General features: G+C 40.2%; 1 protein-coding gene across 4 annotated transcripts in view; it reads right to left on the bottom strand.

The window, feature by feature from the left end:
• The window catches only part of Fbxl7 (F-box and leucine rich repeat protein 7), a 351,598-nt gene that overhangs the window by 91,046 nt on the left and 239,309 nt on the right, over window positions 1-21,243 (bottom strand). Inside the window, exon 1 of one of the 4 annotated variants that reach the window (XM_070042078.1) lies at window positions 9,024-9,099. The exons of the other annotated variants lie outside the window; for them this stretch is intronic. The gene's annotated coding sequence lies outside the window, so the exon portion shown is untranslated. Of the gene's footprint in view, window positions 1-9,023; window positions 9,100-21,243 lie in introns of those variants that run through there. 4 annotated transcript variants of the gene reach the window in all.

Raw genomic sequence — 21,243 nt, 5'->3', positions numbered from 1 at the left:
ACTCAAAGCCTGGGTGCTGTCCTTGAGCTCTTACACTCAAGTGTAAGAGTGCTCTACCACTTGGAGCCACAGCTCCACTTCTGGTTCTCTGGTGGTTAATTGGGAAGAAGAGTCTCATGGACTTTTCTGTCCGGAACAGCTTTGAATCTGACACAGCAATCCCTAGATTTCAGCCTGTTGAGTAGCTGGGATTATAGGTGTGATCCACTACACAATCTCATTTTTAAAGAAATAAGTTACCCTACCAAAATAGACCAGGATGCTGCTTGCTAAACGAAATCTTCTGCTTCTAAACCCTCTGGGCTCACATGTGCCTGCTGCCCATGAGAGTTGCGTAAATAACGTCTGTCTTTTATGCCACTGTGGGTTGGGGATGCATGTCATGGCTTGTGCCTTGGCTGAGAAAAAACACTGTGCCACTCAGTACTCCAAACGAGCATGTTGACACTGCCCCATTTATGTAAAGTAAATCATTTTCAAGCCATCTTTTGAAATCCCACTTCCATTTTATCTTAATGCCTCAACACTGTTCACTATTTCACTCTGTAATCCTGGTTTGTCTTTCCTTGTAGTCTGGCTCTTTCATCAAATATCTAAGACTGTTTTTCCAAAGCTTTTATATACACCAAAAAGTAAGCAACAATTAGGTCTTTCATAGTCCATGGATAATATTAATGACTGCTAAATATTGAGCATTCACTCTGTATTAGACTTGGTGCAAGAATCTTGATACAATCTTAACAAATGCTACTTGACAACCATAGGAAGTTGATTTTTATTACTGAGCACTTGTTTTTGTAGTTGTTCTTTTGGGGAAGAGGAAATGAGTTTTAGGGAGTGTGAGCAATAAGGCTTCTAGCCAAGATACAGAGGTCTGTTTAGTGCAGAGATCTGCTTTGAGCAACCGTGATTTGAGTGAAGGACAAGCTATGGGGTGGTCTGAAAGGTTGCAGGGATGAGGATTTCCTGATAGACAATTAACTTTCAAATTAAATGACCATCTTCATAGATTATTCAAGAAAGGATGCCATAGTGCTAGAAAATATGCAACTCTACAGATCTTTGCAATATGGAGGCCCAGAGGTGCGGCTGTTTTGTTAAGTTTAGCAACTTCCTACAATGATGATTAGAAGCAGAGTGCTAGCAAGAAAATAGTCTACATAGTTAAGTCTCTAGTAATGATATAATATCAAGAGAATGTAATTCTTTGGAGTTCCACTTAAGGCAAACATCTTGGAGTTGGATCACTGTGATGATGGGCAAAGTGATGTATTTAACATAACAGACTTCCACAGGGGTTCCTGCATGGATCCTGACGGACAGCTGTTGGCAAAAATGAACATGCCTACACAAGCACGTTAGTGCTTCAAGACTCTAGTCTCGCATTGAGCCCCAGCTGTGTGTCAGGAACTGTCCAAGCAATGGAAGAACAGCAAAGCACAAGTTCTGCTGTGTGCTCGATGCAAGCTTGCATTTGAAAGGGCTCCATGGAGCTGGCCATTTGGGACCAATATCTCTTAATCGCAATTTATTGGCCCCGATTACATCATATCCATCACCGTCCTCAGGGACCATCCTGCCATCTTTTACTCACATTTGTACTGAAGAAAGGAGTCCAAGATGTCAGGAGACTATATGGGGAGAAACACAGCCATGTCCACGGTGTCAAATAAAGATAAGGGAGGACTGGACTAAGGGTGAAGAAATAGTTCTTGGAAAAAAATCACAATATAGTTGGCTGTCATAAGACTGTGATCAACTCTGAAGGGATTTCCAACTACAAATCGAGTCTTGTAAAATTCTCCAGCTTTTTATTCCACTTAAAGATGAAATGCTCGGCCTACAGCAGATTTGCTATTGGGCTCACAAAAACAATGGAGGAACTTAAGTGAAAATTTTCAAGTGTATACTCAATAAGAAGCAGGCAAAGGAGCGTATCACACACACACACACACACACACACATAGGCACACACAAATTGTAGCTTATTTGCAAGCAAAGGAGCATAATAAATGATGTGGTGCTCGGGAGCATGTGGGCATTTCCAGCACAGATGTGCTTGTTGCTGTTAGTAGCATGGAAAGGTTGTGCTGCTGATCCCAGGCTTTGGTCACAGAGAACACACACTGGACAGTCACAGCTCTGTCCAGCTCCTAACTCAGCCTTCACTTTGACTGAGAAGCTGCATGACTTTCAACTCTGGGCAACTTGGAACTTTAGAGCGAATTACACATCAGACAGAAAGCAGACTCAGCTCTGCCATCCACCTTCCTTAGGACTGCTTAAGGCAAGAACTACTTCCTGCCATACCTGAGCTCTTGCTCTCTTCAATTGAGAATCCATGAATTCATGATTTGTCCAGTTTGTCCTAGAGATCTCTGTGAATTAAACGTCCTAAGGAATAGGGTGGTCATATGTTCAAGTTGTTTGAAAAATTCTTATTTAATACTGCTGTCCTTAACACCTGCTCTCTCAAACTCTTCTCTGAGCAAGATAAACCTGCCCTATTGATATCTTCCCATTCCAAATCTTTGAAATGCCTTGCCATATGATTCGGATTCCACAAATCTATAAAGCAATAATTCATTTATAGATTGTTGATTTTTAAGGCTAAGTTAGCGATTTATTCAGTGAATCATCTATAAACCAATGCACAGGGCTTGAACTCAGGTTTGAGACACCATCCCTGAGCTTTTTAGCTCAAGACGAACTAGCACTCTACCCTATGAGCCACAGCTCCACTCGCAACTTTTTGGTGGTAAGTTGGAGATAAAAGAATCTCGTAGACTTTCCTACTGAGGCAATCTTTGAACCACCATCCTCAGATTTCAGCCTCTTGAATAGCACGGATTGCAGGGTGAGCCACTAGTTCTTGGCTCAACTTACTTTTTAAAATCGTATGAATAATACGAATCTATTTTCCGAAGTAGAATTTGTTACAATTTATATTCAGTGACTCAAGAGGATGAATAATACCTTTAGGGCCCTGAATGAATAATTTATTAAAAGATCAAATGTTTTTATTCACTTAACATTGCCATGGTGACATATGTTCTCCAAGAACATTGTACTAGGTATGACTACATGATCCACTTTAGGTAGCGCTTAGGTTGAATCCACAAAGGAATTAAAAATCCTCCCCCCACAATGAAATGTTTTAACATCATTGTGACACAGCTTCTGAATGTATTGTAGTTATGAGAAGAGTAAACTTTCACGCTAAGAGGGGCATAATTTCTTTCTCACTGGATTCCAGATGACACAACACATTGAAATTAAGCACAGTTATCTTTTTTCTCTTCTAGTCTCTACATTGATATTCATAGGATTGTGCCTTCTTACAATTTGTACCCTATTTCTATTTCTAATTCCAGCTAAGAATATTACAGAACTCTGGCCTTCTTACATCACCAGATGCTAAGATGGAGGATTCCACATCAGTGGTACACAAAAATGCGCACCAAGAATTCTTTACCCTGTATATGATATGTGATAGGTTTCTATGTCAGATCCCAAAGAACTTCATGACTGTAATATGTTTTTAATTGTCAAGAGAGAGATTGGGAAAATATATTTCCCCTGGCTGGATAGGTCCATTTTCTCATTATTTACTAAGGAAACTCCAGAAGACACACTTTGTAGGGACAGTAGAACAGATTGAGGTCTGGATGCTAAAAATTCTTACTGCTTTGTGATAAAGCAAAGAATTCTTTTCATCATGCTTTTGTTTTTGAGATAATGATTATTTTTATAAGAGTTTTGTGGGGCGTGCCTAAGGGACGTGCTGTTATTAACATCCAGTGGGAAGGAGGCAGAGGTCACTCATTCTTTCTTGATCCATCTCACGTGAGGTCATGCTCTCTCTCCCTCCTTCCCATAGAACTCTGCAGTTAGCCATCTCTTTCATGACTGCATGCATTTCATGTGCGACAGTACTTGGGTACTGCATATTTCAAATAGCTACCACTGAGGGCTCCCCTGCGCAAACTGAAGAACTTGTTAACTCTTGTATTCAATTATCTAGCCAGTGCTCAGCACATGTCATTGCTTCTTTTAGAAATAAGTCCCAGGTACATTCCTTTGTCAGCACCTAGGAAGATGTCAGATTATCTGCAACAAATTCTGGCAATAAGAATTACAGCGCTGTGCCATGTGGTACCTCAACTCCCTGTATACACTGCATTGGATTTTTATCTAAGTCAGAGCTCTTACTTGCAAACAGAACATCTCATCTCCGTAAGAGTCACAGAGGTACATTTAAAGCTAAAGAGTTCATTTAGACCTTCTGATACAACGATGTCAACCACATTCTCTTGGAAAAGAGAATATTTGCTAAACTTGAAGATGCTACTGTGAATGAGAAAACCTGACCATTTCCTTAGGTTGCTTCCGTCGTGTGTGTGTGTGTGTGTGTGTGTGTGTGTGTGTGTGTGTGTGTGTGTGTGTGTGTGTGTGTTAACTTCTTTTTGAAATTGACAACGTTCACATAAATGCAATGAAAACAAAAGGGTCCATAAAGAAAAGTCTAGTTCTTAGCTACCCATCAAACTCCAACTTCATCTCTGTTATTATTAGTTTTGGTGTATACTACAGAATTAACTTTTCATAATAAAATATGTTATTATATTTTGAATGAAACTATTAATATCAGTGTTAAAGGACTCTCCATAAACTTGTAAAGAAATTGGTCTGAAGATTCATAAATAAAACAAATTAATTCAAATTAATGGAGAGGAAGAGGAGGGAAAGAAAGCAAAAAAATGCTTAATTGAATCTTGTTTCTTCTCTATCATTCCTTGAGCAAAAGGGAGAGAAAGAGAGACAGAGAGAGAGAGAGAGACAGAGAGACAGAGACAGAGACAGAGAGACAGAGACAGAGACAGAGAGACAGAGAGAGAATCTGTTCAGCATTTGGCCAGCCTGGGCGCTCCTGGGTGGTTTAAGACAGCACTGTTTGGTCATCAGTCTTTCCAAATAAAAAGTTTCGAAGCTGCCAGGAACACGAAGAACAATAGCAGCAGAACTGGTTTGCCACAGCTTGTGGTCAGAGAAATGATGTGAAATTGCACCAATGCTCTTCAACCCTTGGCCAGCTTGTTTAATTTCTCCATCCTGAAGTTCACATTTTTCTTTGCTACCTCTCTTTGGTCATCTGGGCTATATTAATGGAGAAGTAGGAAAGAACCACAGCAATTATCTGGAAAATTAAGTGGAAAAAAACTCCAAATTACCTTCTCTTGAGAGGGTCTGGGCAACTTTAAAAGTTAGTATTTCCTATGATGGAGACGACTTCAAGTTTTCAGAACATATAATTTCTTTTAGGAGAATAAAGTTCCATTTCTTCAAAAAGCACAGGCATTGCAAATTTCTTGTCTAAACTGTAGGCTATTATTGAGATCTGTCTTCATTTGTTTTTATTAAAATCTAGTGTGTTCCAAAATGTAATGGTTCAACTTCTATTGATTTTAGATCAAGGCTGAAATGCTATATATGTTGAATAGGATGCATCCCCACAAACCTATTTTTCATTACTGCTGCAGCCAGATAGTGTTGTACCATGCCAAATATTTGGCCAGGGGTAACTGTAAGGCAGAGTTGGAGGCTGAGTAATGTTTTCTGGAGCAGGGCTACATCACCCAAGAAGAAAGTGGTCCTATTGCAAATTGGCCCACGGAACATACGACCTTCTTATACTTCCCAATATGACACAGAATGTTCTAGCTCAGTTCTGAAGTGAAACACATTGAAACCACTGGCAATAGCAGATGCTGTCCACAGCTACGTTTACATGGGGAAATGGTTTTCAGGGAAAATTCAAGATACTCAACATTATACTCATTGAGGTACTTTACTAGTTTACTAGTATTGCCATGTTTGTTCGTGTGTGTGTGTGTGTGTGTGTGTGTGTGTGTGTGTGTGTGTGTGTGTGTGTGTGTGTGTGTGTGTGTGTCCTCGGGCTTGAACTCAGGGCCTGGGCACTATCCTTGAGGTGTTTTTTCTTTTTTTCTTTCTTTCTTTTTTTTTTTACTCAAGGCTAGTGCTCTACCACTTGAGCCAAAGCGCCACTTACAGCTTTTTCTGCTTATATATTGCTGAGGAATCGATCCCAGGGCCTCATGCATGCAAGGCAAGCACTCTACCACGGAGCCACCTTCCCAGGCCTTCAATGAAATTTTTAAAAGTAATTTAAAAAAAAGAAAAAAAAGTCTTACAGACTTTTCTGCCTGGGATGGCTTCAAATCTTGATCCTTGAATTTCAGCCTTCTGAGTAGCTAGGATTACAGGCATGAGCCACTGGTTCTCAGCTATCATGTCTTTTATTAAGAGTGAGAGGATCTATTATCTTGGTCAATAATATCATATACTAAGAACAAACCTATTTATTTTAGAAGCTTTTCTCTGTCTCTTGTTTTCTAGCAAGTAGATTTATCCAGAAGATAAAACTAAATCCCTTTAGACACATGCAACTAAGGTGATCACTTAGTTACACTCTGTTTTTAAAATCCACTTTGCAGTTCTGTCTACGAATAACGGGTATTTTTTCAAGTCAGAAAAGGCAATTCCTTTGATACTTCTGTTTTGATATATAACCCAACTGCTTTGATGCTTTTCTTGTATGTAATTAGCACTGTCCAAAGCTAGGAGCCTTTGTTTTCATTTTGGTGGTTTGGGTCTGGATCTATCACAGACTGCAAGTAGACAAAATAGTAGAGTAAGGATGGGGGGAATCCTCCTGTAGAGGAAGGCAGTAAATACTTCAGGCTATGTAGAGCAAAGCGTTCCTGTAGCAATATTAAACTCTGTCATTCTAATGAAACCTAATCATAGGGAATGTGTCAATGAATGAATATGGCTATGTTCTAGTAATACTGTAGTTACAGTAGGAAATAGCAAGGCAAGCTGGATTTGGCCTATGGGACAGTGTGTCACTAGTTGCAGTTCAAAGCCTGGTCTTCACCACAGGCTATTTACTTGGAATGCACCTTCATCATCACCGTGATTTACAGTGAAATTCCCAGTGTATCTTTCCTTGGCCAACAAGGAAGTCCTGCTTTAAATGACAGAAAAAAAAAACATTCAGTTGATTTTGAAAATCCTATCCTCAAGATTGATCCATAACAATTTATTCTTCAGGCAATCTCACTCAAGAGAGAAATGTATAATCTGGAAACATTATGGATCAATACAAGGCTTGATTTCAAATGACATTACTGCTTTAGTGAGAAAAATATGTCCTCAGAAATGCTTTTCTAACAGAAATGCCAGTAAGGTTATGAATTGGGGAAAAAAAGATCACAGATTGTCACTAAACACACGTGGGAATAAGCAACTTGATAGTTTTCACCCTTCTATGATTTCTACTTTAGGACATGCCTTCCTTCATTCCCAGTCTGATACACTTGTGGAGCTATTTCATGAGGATGTCATGAAAGCTATGACAGACTCAGGTTCTGTAACCTCTGATTACGCAGTCTTATTTAAGATGAGCAGTCTTTTCATTCTAACAAAATAATCAGCTTTTCCTTTACTGTATTCCGCTTCCCCATGGCCACAGCAATATGATGACTTATTTGCGTCTGGAGAGAAGACCATGAAGCAACACTTACCATCTTTGTGTAGATATTTCTAAGACCAAGTCCTTAAAGACGTGTTTTTTTGTTGTTGTTGCTGCTGCTGTTTAAATTAGCAATGTGTACAGGACATACATTTTCAAGCTCATTTTATACAAAAGTACATGGATGACAATTGTAATATATGGACCTTAATCTTCATTAGAATTCTGTTTTTGGGGTACCAGTCTTGGGCTTGAACTCAGGGCCTGGGGGCTGTTCTTGAGCTTCAGTGCTCAAGGCTCACACCCTGCCACTTGAGCCACAGCTTCATTTCTGGATTTTCAGTGGTTAATTAATCGAGATAAGAGTGTCATGTACATTCCTGCCTGGGCCAGGTTTGAACCACAATCCTCAGTTCTTGGGCTCCCGAGTAGTGGGATTACAGGTGCGAGATACTAGCATCTGGCTTAGAATTCTTTTTATAAAATTTATTTAACTATTTAATTATAGTTTAGCCTCTTTAGGTAATTGTACAAAGAAATTATCATTCAGCAAATGGAATTATGCATCTTATTGAGGTTACCTCATTAAACATTCTCCCCCATTCCTCCCAACCCAACCATCTTCCTCAATTCATTAAAATTCTGTATCACTTAGGTCCTAGATTATTCAATAATGTGCTAAGCTTCCAAAATTGCATTTAAGAGTCTGGTGAAAGAATGATATTGTACCATTTGTAGAGAAATGGAAGACTTGAAAAAAATAATGCTAAGTGAATTAATTCATGCCCAGAGACACAAAGGATACATGATTTTTCTTCTAGTGCAAGCCAGATTTAGCCTATAAACCTGTAAGTAAATATGTTGGCATGTAAGTGCATACAAATATATTAACTGAAATATAGTAGATTCAAGGGAGATCTCAAATAGTCTAATTCCTTAGAATAGAAAAAATGAAAGTTCAGCAATATAAAACACCAAGAAGCAGGTGTTCAAAAGGAGTGCATGGGGCTAGAGGTAGATAAATGAAGAGGAGAAAGGGGGAAGAAGGCAGTCAAAAATCTAATGTATATCCTACAAAATTAAGAAGAGTGAGGGAAGGGTTGGATAGAGGAAGGATGGGTGAGAGTGTTGAAAGGGGTGACATTGATGAAGATACATTTTAGTCATAAACTGTTTTCTTCAATGGCAGCTCCTTTGTGCAACTACTTAAAGATACTTTAAATCAAAAAGATCCTGGTGCAAAAAACGTCTCTGAACTGCAAACAGTCAAACGTTTAGGAAAATACAAGTCAAATTTATAATACAAGAGAATCATTTTAGTTCTGCTTTTCTGACCTCTTTATTCTACCAGTCTCACTTCTCAGGAGACTTTTACTCACTCATGGAAAACTGTGGACTTTCCCCTCCTGCTCAGAGATACTTGAGGAATCCCTGGAGAAACACAATGGTACAGAGAAGCAAAACACACCAGCATAAAAAACCAGCAGAGAATGCAGGCACCAAACACGAAGGCCCCGCTGGCCAAAATCATGTGATGTACTCGCCTAAACCTTCAAACATCTTCAAAAACTATATGAACAATTTGTGTAAAGGGATCATGCTAGCAGCAAAACAAAACAAAACAAAACAGCAGTTAAAATTATTTCCCACAGGAAATGCACCCTGGTTGCTCTCTCTGGTCTGTACCACGGCCAAATTTCTATCTGTAGAGGAACGACCTTTTGTGCTTGCTTTCCCCCCTGCTCCTCTCTTACATTATTATTAGGTTGAAAACAATAGTTTTTGTTGTTGTTGTTGTTGTAAGGCAGGAATAAAGGAGCCTAAAGTCAGCACACAATTGTGTGATCCAGGGTTTGCCTTGAATCTCATAGTTGTTAATACAAATAAAATACACAGTCTTTACAAAGCCTGTTATCTGACTCATATCCAGAGATAAAGCAATGCCAGGAGTCTGTGAGCCAAAAACCTGACTGTCCACCTTGCAAGGCCGTCTGTAATACTTGCTTATTGAAAGCATTTTTCCTTATGCTACTGACACATCTCTATTCCAGGGAGGTGTTAATGTTGACTTCTTAAACTTTCATTTGATTGTCCCTACGAACATGGGAGTAGCTAGAATACAAACTTAGGAAAGGATGATGGCCTGAAAAAATACATTTGACAAATCTCACTTTTGTTTTATCTTTCAGATCCTCGTCACAATTTCCTAGGCCACTCGTTCATTAGATGTCTACCAGCTACCTCTCCTCTCAGCCAGCAGATGTCACTATAGTCGGATTAAATGAGGGACAAAAATACTTTTGAGATATTCGGAAAACAATCTGAGAATTTAAACTTGAGAAACTTACATATGTTTAGAGGGTCACTCTGAAATACAAGTAGACTCAATCTACCCATTGGGGACTTTAGAGGAAAGAATGATGATAAGGGTGACACAGGTCAAGTTGCAATTCAACATCTCAATTTATGACATGTCAGTTTATGACATGTTGAATTGCATCCCCTGTAACAGATAAAAGCAGATAAGATAATAAAAATAAAGCATAAAAGTAATTTAAAAGAAGGTATGAATAACTTGTGCCACACTTCAGAGAAAAGGAGGATGTTTGTCTCCTCCTTCCTTTTTTGCTAAAGTACAAACAGACTTGTATGAAATATCCTCATTCACTCAGTGGCTGACTGATGTGTATGTGTGAAGGTTTGGCGGGGGTGGGGGGTGGGGGATGGGGGTGGGATGGGGGTGGGGAGCACTTTCCTTCTGTCAAAAGCATTGCCACTGAATGGAAACAGACCCACCCGAGCTCAGGGTGGGCAATGGAAGAGACGGGTTAAACAAGCCTATGGATTAAATGCTGTCAGGTGTCCAATCTGCAGTTGTGTTGCTGCTGTGGGTTCTCTCTCTCTCTCTCTCTCTCTCTCTCTCTCTGTCTGTCTCTCTCTCTCTCTCTGTCAATGATATTCTTCATGCTACAAACATCCTAACTCAGTCACATTCAGGGCAAAGTTCAAGTTCAACTTATTCACCGCTCTTTACCCAGTATCTATTCAAAGCTGGCTAAAAAGAAGTGTGCAGAGATTTGTTGAAGAGACACATGGATGAAATAACACTATCAACCTCAGAAAAGAAAACCTGGGCATATCTGAAATTTAGAAAGATAATGAAACACTAAAGTCTTTTAACTCATTTGTCATCATCATTAACTCTTATCACTATTAATATTACAATACTGGGGGTCTCCTACATGCCAGACTGACACTGTACCTTCTGAATCATGTTCTCAGCTCCTGTGTTCATATTTTGTCTTATAATGGGGTCACACTAACGTTACCTGGGCTCCTCTGGAACACACAATTGTCATGCATACAGTTCTTGAGTAGCTCAGATTACAGACATGAATCTTTTTTATTTCTTTCAGCCGTGGGGCCTGACCTCTGGGTCTGGGTGTTGTCCCTCAGTCCTTCAGCTCAAGGCTAGTGCTCTACCACTTGAGCCACAGAGCCACTTCTGGCTTTTTCTGTTTATGTGGTGCTAAGGAATTGAACCCAGGGCCTCATGCATGCAAGGCAAGCACCCTACCACTGAGCCACCTTCCCAACCCCAGGACATGTATCTTTAAGCCTAGCAAGCTAACCTATCAAAGTAAATATACATCTGGGACTTTTCTGTTCCTATATCACACTAGTGGAAGATAGCTAGCCTTCCGACCATAAAAGGCCCATGAACTAATTTGGTACATGACAGGACTGACAAATACCTTTTTTGTCCTATGCTTCTCACTGGCTACCAGCAGCCTCTGCCTGGATTGATAATTGTGCCTGGCCTGCAAATGACACTGTCTTTATCCAAGTGGTCTCACTTCCAAAACAAAGTGTCCTCACTCCTGAATGGGCCCGAATGGGATGGATGGTGGCTTCCCTAACATGTGTCTACCTTCTACTCCCCAGTGTGAATTTAGTTGGATACAAAGATTCTTTGCAGATGTTAATTTATTGAAGGTGTTTAGGATAAGATCATTGGATTATTCAGGAAGACCTAAACGCAGTAAGACTATTCCTCTAAGAGACACTTAGAGGAGAGACACAGAAGAGAAGGCATAAAGGCAGAGTGTAAATCATAAGTCAAAGAGCTCCTGAGTCACTAGAATCTGGGGAATTGAAGGAAAGATCCTTCTGAGGGCCTTCTACCAGTGCACAGCTCCGCTAGCACCTGGATCTCAGACTTCCAGCCTCAGGAACTGTGAAACAATAAATGTCTCCTCTTTCAGTTCACTGGGTCTGCAGTAATTTGTTACAGCAGCCCTAGGAAATGGCTGCCTTCTTTACCTGGCCGCTCAAGCCGTCATCCTATGTAGCACTGCTTGCTAACACTGCTCCTAGAGGGCTTCCGCCCTCTGCCTGTGGCAGAGGTGCACAACTGGCTCACACATGAGGGTCTGCTGGCCTGGAAGTCAATCTATCTCCCCTCTAACCTGCCCCCTCTCCCCAATTGTTCTTCATCTAACTACTTCTCTCAGTCTTGTTCCCTACCTCTACAAAGTTGTAATGTCTCTGGTGGGAGCATTTAGGTGGTCCACAACCGAATGTGTTGTGGTTCAAAGCCACACCAGCAGGGCTGGGAAGGTGGCTCAGTGGTAGAGTGCTTGCCTCGCATGCATGAGGCCCTGGGTTCGATTCCTCAGCACCACATAAGCAGAAAAAGCCGGATGTGGCGCTGTGGCTCAAGTGGTAGAGCACTAGCCTTGAGCTGAATGGCTGAGGGACAGTGCCCAGGCCTAGAGTTCAAGCCCCATGACTGACCAAAAAAAAAAAGCCACACCAGCAAAGAAGAGGGTTCCTCATCCACACTCTCTTTATATGTATCAAGAACAGGAACCAGGTCCCAATACCTGAGCTGAGATGGGCGGGAGGTGCTGAAGACCATGGCAAAAGAAAGGTCCTTGAGTTACCAACCTAGATCCCTGGAGAAAGCTGGGTACCCTCAGTCCAGTCTGATCAGAGGCCTGCCCGAGCCTCTCGGTTTCAGAGAGGCGATTCCAAGGGCAAGACAGACTCTACTGTGCTGTCAGAGTGCTCATTACCCACGCCACATGAAGTAACTTGGTATCTATTTGACTTTCAAATATTTAATTTTCAGGTATTTTCCTGCATGCATGAAAGACATAAATAAGCACAATCCTACTGTTTTACGTGGTAATCTGACATGAGGATGGAGCTGCTTTGCTGGAATATCACGAGCAAACAACCAACTTGGCGCTTCCCCTAGGAAGAGTCCCATGGCATCGTTCCGTCAAGGAGACAAGGACAGTTCACTTGAACATAATAAATACGTCTCACAACTTCCTGTGTGCTGTTATGCTTCCTCTGTGATTACAGAAAACCAACTGAGCCCTTACCATTTGGCACGGTAATTCCACAATGGTTATCAATTCTCAAAGCTCCATGTGACAGGATCATTGGGTTCTCAAGTGTTTACTAAACTGTGGTGTATACAAGCAAATACTACTGGGAGCGTTTCATAAGCCTCTCTACAGGACCATGTTCTGCATTTATTCAACCAAGTTGGAAGCTCCCATACCTTGTTCTGCACCCAGAAACAAGACCTACAGTCCTTATCTATAGTACAAGGCTCCCCTACTCCTTGTCTCTGTTGGACTTGAGCTATGGGAAGCCCAGCACTTACAGACCAGGCAGGAAAAGGGAGGGATCATGAATTTTGCCATTCAGCACCTGCGTAGATGAGCTGTCCTTCCACCAAACAGAGGCCTCTCCTGGAGATACAGCACCCCTTCCCACTTCTGCTACAAACACCTGGGGTTATGGCTCCTCTTTCTCATATCAGGCCTGGGAACAAGGTATCACACTTATTCGACTCTGCCCTCCATTTTGGGTAATTATGTCTAATAAATTCCTTCCAGTTACCTTGTTTGATTGTTCTACTTGCACATCTTCTCTGGGCCCTAGGTGGCACCCAAGGCATGAACTGTGCTTTAGTAAAATTTAAATCTATCATCTAGATACACTGCAAAATGCACACCCTGTGTAATTGTCTTACATTGGGAATACAATTGTTTTTAATTTGAGGTATCAAGTCCAAGTTCTTCCTCAGGAGAAGGCAGTATATAACAAGAACAGAAAAGAGCAGGGTGCCAGTGGCTCATACCTGTAATCCTAGCTACTCAGGAGGCTGAGATCTGAGAATCATGGCTCAAAGCCAGCCCAGGCAGGAAAGACTGAGATTCTTATCTCCAATAAACCACCAAAAAACCAGAAGTGGCGCTGTGGCTCAAGTGGTAGAGTGCTAGCCTTGAGCTGAAGAGCTGAGGGACAGCGCCCAGGCCCAGAGTTCAAGCCCCACACTGACAAAAGAAAAAAAGAAGATGACAACAGAAAAATGTGTTACACAGGACCACAGAACTAAACTTTTAAAATTTAATGGTATTTTAGCTCTTGACTACGGTTTATAATACTAAGCTCAGCTAACATATATTGAGTTACCCCTAAGAGGTTAACAATCATCCCTCCAACATAAGCCATCCATAATCCATATATGATAATTTTACAAGGCAGGTATTGCACCCATTTCAGAGTTAAGAACTAAGAAATTCAGATACACACACTCACCTGTCCCTCTCCATTGTTAAAAATTCATGTCCACCCGGAACCTGAGGTTATGATCTTACATCTTTGCAGATATAATTTATTGAGATGACATCATAGCAGAATAGGCTAGATTCTCAATCAATTATCGGACGTCCTTAGACAAGGAAGAGAAGACAGAGCGGCACATGGAAGCAGTAACAAGAAAGAGGCAGAGCCTGGGACGATGGGTCTATCATAGAAGGAATGTCGAGAGTCATGAATGTCAGGGAGATGCCCCAAAGGATTCTTCCCCTGAGCCTTCAGAGAGCAGAGCCCAAATGGTACTTTAACGCCAGAATTCTAGACTCCTGAACAGGAACATAAACATTCATATATTTACAAATGACCAGTTTATGGGAGAATGTTGTAGGAACCCTAGAAAACTAAAGGTATCTTTTCCTATTCAACCCAGACAAAAGGAATGGTAGAAACAGTCACATACTAGAAATCAAAGTGTGTTTAATACTGCAAGATTGTACATCCAAGGCATAACAGATTTTTTAAAACATCCTTCAAATTACTTCTTACATCTCTAAATTTATATCCTTACCAATATTTTTCACGGAATATATTTTCTCTGAGTAGGTAGGTTACTCCATAATTGGAGTGTAATGTAAGTCTTTTCTTTTCCTTTCTTTTCTTTCTCTTTCTTTCTTTTCTCTCTCCTTCCTTCTCTCCCTTTCTTTCTTTCTCTCTCTCTTTTTTTCTTTTCTCTCTGCTTCCTTCTCTCCTTTCTTTCTTTCTTTCTTTCTCTCTTTTTCTTTTCTCTCTCCTTCCTTCTCTCCCTTCTTTCTTTCTTTCTTTCTTTCTTTCTTTCTCTCTTTTTTTCTCTCTCCTTCCTTCTCTCCCTTCTTTCTTTCTTTTCTTTCTTTCTTTCTTTCTTTCTTTCTTTCTTTCTTTCTTTCTTTCTTTCTTTTCTTTCTTTCTTTCTCCCTCTCTCTCTCTCTCTCTTTCTTCCTTTCTCTTGTGTTTGACCTCAGGATTTTGAACTTGTTAAGCAAATGCTCTACCATTTGAACCAGCAATCTTTTCTGTTTCAGTTCATTTTTCAATTAGTGTCTCACTTTTGCCAGAGGCAAACCTCAAGACTGCAATCTTCCTACTTCTATCTCCCACCTAGTTGTGTTTCGGAAGGTACTACCACCCCCATTCAGAGAGTATCTGAGTGAATTCAGGTTCTGTGCATTTTTGAACCCAACTAAACTACTTCCACTATTAGAGTTTCTTTTGATGACATCACTTCTTCTCTGGGGAACGTACTGACTCAAATATGGCTGAATTCCTCTGCCTTAGTCCCACTTCCACCCTTTGACATTACCTTTTGTCCCACCTTTGCACAGCTTCCATTCATCTTCATTGAAACTAGGGTCAAACCTACCTCCTTCAAAAGGCCTTTCCAGCGAGCATTATTTGAAATAAATTCCCCTTCATCCTTAAGTTGTAATACTTTCAACTTTATGATTTAAACAAGGGTCAGATATTATCTATTGCGAGCTCTTCCAATGGGATTTTTTTTTTGTCAGTCATGAAGCCTGAACTCTGGTCCTGGATGCTATCCCTGAGCTCTTCAGTTCAAGGCTAGCGCTCTACCACCTGAGCCACAGCTCCTCTTCTGGCCTTTTCTGCTGATGTGGTGCTGAGGAATTGAACCTAGGCCTCATGCATGCGAGGCAAGCATTCTACCACAGAGCCACCTTCCCAGCCCGCCAATGGGATTGTTTTTAACTTGTTTTATTACCTTTCTCAGGTTGCTTGGTACTATAAGTAACAGATATTTCAATATCGGAGGCTGTAAGTTTGAAAGCAAGGACTCAGCAGAGCCGCACTCTGTTGGACAATTCTAGAAGACAAGGATACTTCCTCTGGCATTCCTTAACTTGTTGCTACATAAGTCACACTGTTGCCAAGTTTGAGCCCATAACAGGCTCCAGTATATACCAGATGCAGCTGAACTGAAACCTGGCTTAAAAGGATTTGATTGAAAATTGTCCTGCCTCTACTCTTCTTAACAATTAATAAAGGAGTGGGTGACAATGCTCGATAGGAAATGTACTCATTACCTTACTCACGTAACTGCAACCACTCTGTACAGTATACTTACAATATAAAAGTAAAAAAAAAAAAGAATAATCACAGAGGTAGTAAGCTCTTTGATATTGAACAACCAGCTGCTAGTTCATCCCCATCTCCAATGTGGTAATCCAGTTACTTTTCATCTTCCCTCTATCTGGCATGTGGTTCAAATACCCATGTATGGACTCACTTCTTTCCTTTAATGGAGTGTAGAAGTACAAGAACTGGCTTACACGCTTGGAAGCACTGACAGGATGAAGGTACCATTCTCCTTTGGTTCTCTTCCTTTGTGTACAGAGCACTTCAAAGGAGCTTGTCTGAGTTGATAACCAATTGAATGGAAAGGTAAGCTAGTTGTTGCTGGAAGCATGCCCATAATCTGAGAGGTCTGCAGTGCTCTGTGTGTGTGTGTGTGTGTGTGTGTGTGTGTGTGTGTGTGAGAGAGAGAGAGAGAGAGAGAGAGAGAGAGAGAGAGAGAGAGAGAGAGAGAGAGAGAGAGAGAGAGAGAGAGAGAGAGAGAGAGAGAGAGAGAGAGAGAGAGAAATGAGATTCACCAGCTATTCTGGAACCTGAGAGAAATGTCTTTAAAGACACGCAGTTTCCCTCTTTCTTCTCAGGTTGCCTTTATTGCTATTTGGTCAAAACAATGAGGAGCAACAAAATGTCTGCACACACATGCTCACTAGCAATCATGAAGGTCGGGAATCATCCTGTAATCATACCCTCTGTTTCTTAAATGTTGATAATTTCATAGAATCTTGTGCTGTTGAGAGAGAAGTTTGCTACAACATTCCTAATGCCGCAGTGTGGACATAACTTGAGGACATATGCAAACCTACCCTCAGATGAATGGAAGAAGTCCAATATTTATAAGTCCAACATCTCCATTTGATAATATGGGCCCAAATCCTTCATTTAAAAATGCTGCACACCTATCTTCCTATGTTTACTTTCATAATAATAAAACCTGAAGCCTGCGAATGGCCTACAGGGCTATGTAACTCACCTCTCTAAAGGTGAATCTCAGACTTACTTAGCAAAGCCACTAGACTTGGCCCAGGCCACCAGCTAGGATGGTAGTAAGAGACGTGCTTGTATGTTCAGCTCTTCCAGTGTCCCTGCAGCACCACCCAGAGCATTCTTTAAGGTCACCTTCACCAAATCCACTGAGGAAGGTAAAGAGTGTGGAGATCCAGAACTGCTGTAACTATCAGCCATAGCTGTATTACCTGTTAGGGATCCTCTTAGGAGAGCTGATGAAACGAAGCCACTGGGAGTCATGTATCATAGCCCGCATACCTGTTTACTTTGGTCATGGCAAACAATTCTTGTTCCCTGTGAAATCTATCACAACCTTCGTTTCCAATTCCATCTTCAGACCTTCTGTCTCATGACCCCAAATGACTCTTGTAGCCCTCCTACGTCTTGCCATTATGTTTCTTGGACTTCTCAATACAGCACACATCCTCACTTCTCCACTTAATTGAATGCTTCCTTCCTTCTATGCCTTACCTGAGAACTATGACCTGAGTATGGCTTCCTTTCCTGCCTTCTCCAGCAAATAAAGCATTTCCCAGTATCCTGTCACCTTAGGGGTTTGGCTAGATTCCTCCCTTAGTCTCCCTGATATTCTTTATAACTTTTCATGCCACATGCTTCTTTTAAGGCTCCAACAACCAGCCACACCTCAGATTCCCTTCTCTGTGTTGTCATATTATGGTGTTATTGATGGATGGCTTACAATTGGCATTCTTAGACACACCAGCATTGTATTCTTCCCTTTCACCTCCAGTGGATTTTTCTTCCATTTTTGTCTTATTCACCTACTCCCAACGTCACACCTAGGATCTTCTTACACACTACCCACATCTCTACTTTCATAACTGTCCAGCCCATTTGACATGCTAGTTCCATAGTTCTGATCTCTCCTCTTACTGACACCGTTTGTTCTCTACAAATCAACCAACTTGTTATCATTTCCTATTTGACAGCTTATTTCATGACTCTGGTGCAAATAAACTTCAATGATGTTTCTGTCTTCCGCTGTGGCCTCCCTTGTCAAAACCCCAAACCTCTCTGCCGGCATCCTGGCTGATTTATGTAGCTACAGAGAACCAAACAGCTGTTTGGTTTCACTTTAAATTTATTATTGCAAGAATCAAAGTCGCAGTACTGCCTGGCAATCCTACTATATCTCCTTCTTTAATCCATGCTTGTACTTCACATATTCATTCTCCTTAAAGATCTCCTACCCCTTGCCTACCTCTCTACCCTCAACATCTGCTCTTAAAATGAAGAAGATATCACTTAATTTTTCATAAGAAAATGTCTTCAAGTAGAACAAAGCTCTCAACCTTCTTTCTCAAGAACTTTGCTACTTTATCTCTTCTTTATTTCTTTCTCATTATCAGTAGCTCCATTTCAACTTCCCAGCTCTATCCTTAACAAATACATTCACCAACCTCCCCACTATAAAGAAAAGATTTTCTGTGGACTTACTAGCTGGCTTTACTATCTACCCTATTTTTAGGTATTCCTTTACAGCTTATGGTTGGCTTCTCAGTTATATTCACAACATTTTAAACCAAATAAAGAAAGAAACATATTTTATTATTGTATCCCTCTCACCCTCTCTCCCTTCTTTTCTTCCTTCCTTCCTTCCTTCTGTCCTTTCTTTTTGTGCTTGTCTTGGGGCATTAATTCAGGCCTGAGTGTTATCCCTGAGATTTTTTTCCCCCTTTGTTAGTTTTATTTTTTCCAAGGCTCTCCCACTTGACCACAGTTCCATTGCTAGATATTTGGTGTATAATTAGAGGTAAGAGCCTCATGCTCTTTCCTGTGCAAGCTGGCTTCCAACTATGATCCTCAGATCTCAGCTTCCTGAGTAGCTAAGAGTACAGGTATGAGCCACTGGCACCCAGTTGTACTTAAATATTTTGAAAGGTCCAATGACTTTTTTGCCCCTAGAGGTAGGAAATTAAAATTATTTTAATCGACTCTCCTGTCATTTACCTCTATGGAAAGTGTTTACAAAAGTATCCTCTTTGCTCAGTGTTATACACTCATTTAGCTTCTGTGGACTATAATTTCTTCTCTTTTAAATAACATGTCCCAAACACAGACAGCTCCTTTCCTGTCTTCCAATGTATTTACAGTTTTTTTGTTAAAAGAGTATTCATAAAATAAGTATTACAGGGGCTGGGAAGGTGGCTCAGTGGTAGAGTACTAGCCTTGAGCTGAAGAGCTGAGGGACAGCACCCAGGCCCAGAGTTCAGGCCCCACCACTAAAAACAAAAAAAAAGTAAAATAAGAATTATAATCATAAACAAGATTGTTTTACAATATGTCTGCCTTTATCTTTTCTACAACTTTGAAATTATTCAACAATAAACAAATTGCTTCAATTTTCTGATAATTTTTCTATTGATCAAGCATTCAATCTCCACAACACCTGTAGAATTTCTCAATATAGTCGTACATAACAGGTAAACTATTGGCTACAATTGATACTGTATGAATCCTTTCTGGAGTCTTCTATTTTCTTTATGGATATTAGACCATGGTGGCACAGGATAGAGACTTTAATAGAAGAGGGAATTAGGACCCACTGTAACAACAGTCTATCCAACACACCTTAGGAGCTGAATGTGGCATGTTGAAGGCAATGATCAAGAAAATGATTTCAAAGCATCACTTCTGATTCAAGAGCCAATGGAATCAGAGCACACTCTTCACAACCATAAAGAGCTTTTGTACCAGAAAGAAAGACCAGTATTTCTGACCCTTATAGGGTGCTCTGGCAGAAACATACCCAGACCACTGTGTGAATAATTACTCTGGCTCATGGATTAATTTCTGTACTAAAATCTTCAGACTATTAAAATTTGAACTAACATATGAAATGTTGTGCTCTGTCTGAATAAGTCATTTCTGTAGAGAAATACAACCACAAATCTTTAAATTGCTTTGATAAAGACAAAGAAATCATTGACCTCACAATGTCTAGAATGTACTTATACAACAGTATGGCTCTGTTGAGTCTCAAAACCCCATGTCTAATTTCTAATAATCTTGAAAGTAGTTAAAGAGTGAATGATCTTAAATTTTTCTATGTAAAATAATATATGTAACCTTTGGGCTCTCTTATTCAAGTTATGCAACATTCCAAATTAGTAAAATATAAACAAGTAGTGATGCCAAAAATATACGTAGAGCTTGTTTTCTTTTTCTGAATGCTATCCAGTAGCAAACGTGGTTTCTTAAATTCAATAAGGGAAAACTTTAGTCAACTTTCAGGTTCTATTTAGAGTTACTACTTAATGTTACTTAGAGAAACATTAATGATTCATTATTGAATATTTCCCATTCTTCTTGCTTTTTATTTACTGAAACCCAACATTTGCACTATTTCCAGCAAGGAAACATAAACACAGTAATGTGATACGTAACTCAATTATTACCCTTCTCCTTCACCTCCCCTTGTAGACCCAAAATCACTCACTTCTTCATAGTTGTGGGCCTACTGGCCAAGGAGAAAGCACCTAATGTACTTGGTACCCACAATTCATTTTCAAGTCCATTTTCGACAAATACAAGTTGGACATCTGGAATGAAGTAGGAATGATTAGGTTTGGAGAGAAAGGAATAAGAAAATGGAAATTTCTGAAATCTTTTACTAAAGAAGCTAGTGTTCCAACTGCTTGTGGTTCTATCTTTAAAACAAATTTTTCTCTGAAATAATAAAGTGCCGAGTTCTATGGAATGAATATATTTTCCATGATGAGTCTTGTGCAAACACTGTGAAATCAAAGCTGAAGCCTTTTGAAAAAAAGTCTATGTTGATTTCTGTGTTTTAAAATTATTAGATTGCCATGAATTTGCTGACAATCTAAAAGGCTTTAAAATGCTCTAAATGTATTCAGAATTATGCTAATTCATGTGCAATTTCATCTAAGTGGTACAAATCCCTCTTTAGA

The sequence above is a fragment of the Dipodomys merriami genome, unplaced genomic scaffold (genome assembly GCF_024711535.1).
Source record: "Dipodomys merriami isolate MVZ:Mamm:240054 unplaced genomic scaffold, mDipMer1.0.p SCAF_32, whole genome shotgun sequence".
Classification (NCBI taxonomy): Eukaryota; Metazoa; Chordata; class Mammalia; order Rodentia; family Heteromyidae; genus Dipodomys; species Dipodomys merriami.
Note: the sequence above shows the minus strand (reverse complement) of the source record. Positions and strands in the feature narration are given on the sequence as shown.